The sequence below is a fragment of the Anomaloglossus baeobatrachus genome, chromosome 5 (assembly GCF_048569485.1).
Source record: "Anomaloglossus baeobatrachus isolate aAnoBae1 chromosome 5, aAnoBae1.hap1, whole genome shotgun sequence".
Taxonomy (NCBI): domain Eukaryota; kingdom Metazoa; phylum Chordata; class Amphibia; order Anura; family Aromobatidae; genus Anomaloglossus; species Anomaloglossus baeobatrachus.
Window position 1 is genome coordinate 269,449,846 of NC_134357.1, and position 6,000 is coordinate 269,455,845.

Consider the following 6,000-nt stretch of genomic DNA (forward strand, 5'->3'; position numbering starts at 1 on the left):
CAGAAAAAATCAGTACAACAAATGCAGCATTTATGCTAACGGTGAAAACAGTTTCAGTGTTACATTTTTTAAAATTTTTATGGGTTTAATAGAGAAAAAAATCAATCATTCCATTTTTTATAGCATTTACCGATCACCGTAAATGATCTACTTACTGTATTTTATGGGTTGTTTTTATTACATACAGAGACATCAAATATAGCGTTGTTATTTGCTGATTTGTGATGTCTATTTTTTTTTTGAAGTGCATTAAAAATGTAACATTTTTATAACTCTTTTTCATTAGATTCTAGTAATTTTAAGGGAAGAAAAAAAATCAGACTTTTATTTTACCCCTAGAATACAGGGACATAGAAATGCAATGGTATATACAGATATATCTCTATCCACCAGTATAATCTGCCTATGATAACAGCCTACAATGTATATTCCAGTATAGAAGCATTTCCCACACCTATCAGTGCAGGCTGTGGCTCATTGTTTGGCTACTGCCTACAATGATGCAGTTTGTGGGTCCAATTCCTGGTGAGAACAGATCACAAAAAAAGGGAAGAATTGTTTATTTAATTGAATGTCAGCTACCAGCTTTGCTCACTGAGGAGGAGGAGCTAAAGACCAATAAAGACAGCCAATGAGAAGACATCATGCAGAGTGCAAATCGGGACACAGCTTTCACCTCTCAGGAAAGTTGGACTGCTACCTCAAATTGGGGCAATCACACTGCATCTGGGACGGATAAGAGCTATGCCACCAAGAAATAAAATTTGAGTTTTCTGGTCAAGCTTCCTTTTCTTTACACCAGGGGTGTAATAATTGTGATCTCAGAGGTTGCGATCTCACAGGACTGCACAAAACTCCTCACATTACGAGAAAGAGAAGACCACCAAAAGGACCTACTCACCAAATCCCTGGTCCCAAAAATCCCAGGATGACCAGCCAACACAGAACAATGAACTTCAGACATCACTCTACTCCTCCATTGGTCAGGAACATAAAATTTCCCTCCAGGACATCTTTCAGGTTTGTTCTCCTGAAATTCCTCAATTGCAAGTCTCAAATCAGGTGAGATCACAGAGAGAATCACTCCCTCATGCAGGATGGTAGCAGGCTCAGTCACATCCAGAGAATCAGCAAAGAAACTCCTAGAAAGTGCATCTGCCTTAATATTCTTAGTACCAGGAATATAAGAGACCACAAAATGAAAGCGCGTGAAAAACAAGGCCCATTTAGCCTGCCTAGGATTCAACCTCCTGGAAGATTCAAGATAGATCAAATTCTTATGATCAGTAAGTACTATAATTTGATGTCTTGCCCCCTCCAGCCAATGTCGCTATTCTTCAAAAGCCCACTTCATAGCCAATAATTCCCGATTCCCCACATCATAATTTCGCTCTGGTGGTGAAAATTTCCAAGAAAAAAAGCACAGGGTCTAATTTTTGAAGTCACAGAATTCCTTTGAGAAAAGACAGCCCCAGTTCCAATCTCCGAGGTATCGATTGCCACCTGAAAAGAAATAGACACATCAGGCTGCCGCAAGACCTGAGCAGAAGTAAACCTCATTTTCATCTCCTGAAAAGTCAAGACTGCCTCTGAGGTCAAATCAGTCAATGGCTTGACAATACTGGAAAAATTGCCTATGATTTTACGATAGAAATTAGCAAAACCCAAAAACTTCTGAAGGCTTTTTAAAGACGTAGGCTGTACCCAATCATGAATGGCCTGAACCTTGACCGGATGCATCTCAATAGAAGATGGGGACAAAATAAACCCCAAAAATGAGACCTTTTGTACGCCAAACAGACATTGCGATCCCTTGACATATAACGCATTGTCCCTGAGAACTTTAAATCCTGTCTGAACCTGTTCAACATGAGAATCCCAGTCATGAGAAAAAAACAAAATGTCATCCAAATAGACAATCAAAAACTTGTCCACAAAGTCCCGGAAAATATCATTCATGAAAGATTGAAAGACGGAAGGGGCATTAGTGACCCCAAAGGGCATCACTAGGACTCAAAATGCCCATCAGGGGTATTAAACGCCATCTTCCATTCATTACCCTGTTTAATGCGAATGAGATTAGATCGAGTTTAGTAAACCAACTAGCACCCTCACTTGAGAAAACAGGTCAGAAATCAGAGGCAATGGATACTGATATTTAACTGTGATTTTATTAAGGAGACGATAATCAATACAGGGCCGTAATGAACCTTCCTTCTTGGCCACAAAAAAAACCCCGGCTCCCAAAGGGGAAGATGATGGTGTAATGTGACCCTTCTCCAAAGACTACTTAATGTAAGTCCGCATAGCCACATGTTCAGGCACAGATAAATTGAAAAGCCGTCCCTTAGGAAATTTACAACCAGGCACCAATTCAATAGCGCAATCACAGTCCATATGTGGAGGCAAAGACGCGGCCTCGGTCTCATTACATCCATGAAATCCGCCAAATAGTCAGGGACCTCCCGTGTCTGAGGTGAAATAGACAAAACAGGAGTATCACTATGCACACATTGGCAGCCCCAACTAGTCACAGATAAAGAAGTCTAATCAAGAACTGGGTTATGAGTAGAGATGAGCGAACCGGTCCCGGTTCGGCTCGAGGTCGGTTCGCCGAACGGAGGTCCCGTTCGAGTTCGGCTCGTCGAACGTTCGACGAACCGAACTCGAACTGCATAGGAAACAATGGCAGGCAATCACAAACACATAAAAACACCTAGAAAACACCCTCAAAGGTGTCCAAAAGGTGACAAACAACTCACAACACAACACAAACACATGGGAAAGTGACAAGGACATATACTCATGCGAAAACAAAACAGCTGGACAAGGAAAAAGAGGAGGACACACAGATATAGGCATGGCACGCCCTTCTAAAATCATGTAAAACACCGCAAGGTGACTCCAAGCGTAGTCTCCCTTTTTTTCCAAAAATTGGACCCCACACACCCACCCATTCAGTGGCAGCACTTGTGCCCTAGTTGTACACTTCACAGCTAGATTTGCATCAAGCACATTCAAAAATACGCCATTCTTATCCGTCCCCAGGATGACACCGGGGTAGGTAGCAAAGTCTTTCCTGATCCCAGCTCTGTTCATCTTGGCTTCTTTTAAAAACAATGTAAGCAAGGGTTACTCCAAGCGGAGTCTCCCTTTTTTCCAAAAATTGGGCCCCACACACACCCACCCCTTCAGTGGCAGCAGTTGTGCCCCAGTTGTACAATTCACAGCTAGATTTGCATCAAGCACATTCAAAAATACGCCATAATTAACCGTCCCCAGGATGACACCAGGGTAGGTAACAAAGTCTTTCCTGATCCCAGCTCTGTTCATCTTGGCTTCTTTTAAAAACAATGTAAGCAAGGGTTACTCCAAGCGGAGTCTCCCTTTTTTCCAAAAATTGGGCCACACAGACACCCCATCAGTGGCAGCACTTGTGCCCTAGTTGCAAACATGATGTTTTGATTTGCATCAAGCACATTCAAAAATACGGCCTAATTAACCGTCCCCAGGATGACACCAGGGTAGGTAGCAAAGTCTTTCCTGATCCCAGCTCTGTTCATCTTGGCTTCTTTTAAAAACACAGCAAGCAAGGGTTACTCCAAGCGGAGTCTCCCTTTTTTCCAAAAATTGGGCCACATAGACACCCCATCAGTGGCAGCACTTGTGCCCTAGTTGCAAACATGATGTTTTGATTTGCATCAAGCACATTCAAAAATACGGCCTAATTAACCGTCCCCAGGATGACACCAGGGTAGGTAGCAAAGTCTTTCCTGATCCCAGCTCTGTTCATCTTGGCTTCTTTTAAAAACACAGCAAGCAAGGGTTACTCCAAGCGGAGTCTCCCTTTTTTCCAAAAATTGGGCCACACAGACACCCCATCAGTGGCAGCACTTGTGCCCTAGTTGCAAACATGATGTTTTGATTTGCATCAAGCACATTCAAAAATACGCCATTCTTATCCGTCCCCAGGATGACACCGGGGTAGGTAGCAAAGTCTTTCCTGACCCCAGCTCTGTTCATCTTGGATCATTTTTAAAAAACACAGCAAGCAAGGGTTACTCCAAGCGGAGTCTCCCTTTTTTCCAAAAATTGGGCCCCACACACACCCACCCCTTCAGTGGCAGCAGTTGTGCCCCAGTTGTACAATTCACAGCTAGATTTGCATCAAGCACATTCAAAAATACGCCATAATTAACCGTCCCCAGGATGACACCAGGGTAGGTAGCAAAGTCTTTCCTGATCCCAGCTCTGTTCATCTTGGCTTCTTTTAAAAACAATGTAAGCAGGGGTTACTCCAAGCGGAGTCTTCCTTTTTTCCAAAAATTGGGCCCCCCACACACCCACCCATTCAGTGGCAGCAGTTGTGCCCCAGTTGTACAATTCACAGCTAGATTTGCATCAAGCACATTCAAAAATACGCCATAATTAACCGTCCCCAGGATGACACCAGGGTAGGTAGCAAAGTCTTTCCTGATCCCAGCTCTGTTCATCTTGGCTTCTTTTAAAAACAATGTAAGCAAGGGTTACTCCAAGCGGAGTCTCCCTTTTTTCCAAAAATTGGGCCCCACACACACCCACCCCTTCAGTGGCAGCAGTTGTGCCCCAGTTGTACACTTCACAGCTAGATTTGCATCAAGCACATTCAAAAATACGCCATAATTAACCGTCCCCAGGATGACACCAGGGTAGGTAGCAAAGTTTTTCCTGATCCCAGCTCTGTTCATCTTGGCTTCTTTTAAAAACAATGTAAGCAAGGGTTACTCCAAGCGGAGTCTCCCTTTTTTCCAAAAATTGGGCCCCACACACACCCACCCCTTCAGTGGCAGCAGTTGTGCCCCAGTTGTACACTTCACAGCTAGATTTGCATCAAGCACATTCAAAAATACGGCCTAATTAACCGTCCCCAGGATGACACCAGGGTAGGTAGCAAAGTCTTTCCTGATCCCAGCTCTGTTCATCTTGGCTTCTTTTAAAAACACAGCAAGCAAGGGTTACTCCAAGCGGAGTCTCCCTTTTTTCCAAAAATTGGGCCACACAGACACCCCATCAGTGGCAGCACTTGTGCCCTAGTTGCAAACATGATGTTTTGATTTGCATCAAGCACATTCAAAAATACGCCATTCTTATCCGTCCCCAGGATGACACCGGGGTAGGTAGCAAAGTCTCTCCTGACCCCAGCTCTATTCATCTTGGATCATTTTTAAAAAACACAGCAAGCAAGGGTTACTCCAAGCGGAGTCTCCCTTTTTTCCAAAAATTGGGCCCCACACACACCCACCCCTTCAGTGGCAGCAGTTGTGCCCCAGTTGTACAATTCACAGCTAGATTTGCATCAAGCACATTAAAAAATACGCCATAATTAACCATCCCCAGGATGACACCGGGGTAGGTAGCAAAGTCTTTCCTGATCCCAGCTCTGTTCATCTTGGCTTCTTTTAAAAACAATGTAAGCAAAGGTTACTCCAAGCGGAGTCTCCCTTTTTTCCAAAAATTGGGCCACACAGACACCCCATCAGTGGCAGCACTTGTGCCTTAGTTGCAAACATGATGTTTTGATTTGCATCAAGCACATTCAAAAATACGGCCTAATTAACCGTCCCCAGGATGACACCAGGTTAGGTAGCAAAGTCTTTCCTGATCCCAGCTCTGTTCATCTTGGCTTCTTTTAAAAACACAGCAAGCAAGGGTTACTCCAAGCGGGTTACTCCAAGGGTTACTCCAAAAATTGGGCCCCACACACACCCACCCATTCAGTGGCAGCACTTGTGCCCTAGTTGTACACTTCACAGCTAGATTTGCATCAAGCACATTCCAAATCCACAAGCATTTACTCTCCCCAGGATGACACAGGGGTAGTAAATTCCTTCTGGATCCATGACTTGTTCATTTTGATGAACGTCAGTCTGTCCACATTGTCACTGGACAGACGCGTGCGCTTATCTGTCAGCACACACCCAGCAGCACTGAAGACACGTTCAGAGACAACGCTGGCAGCTG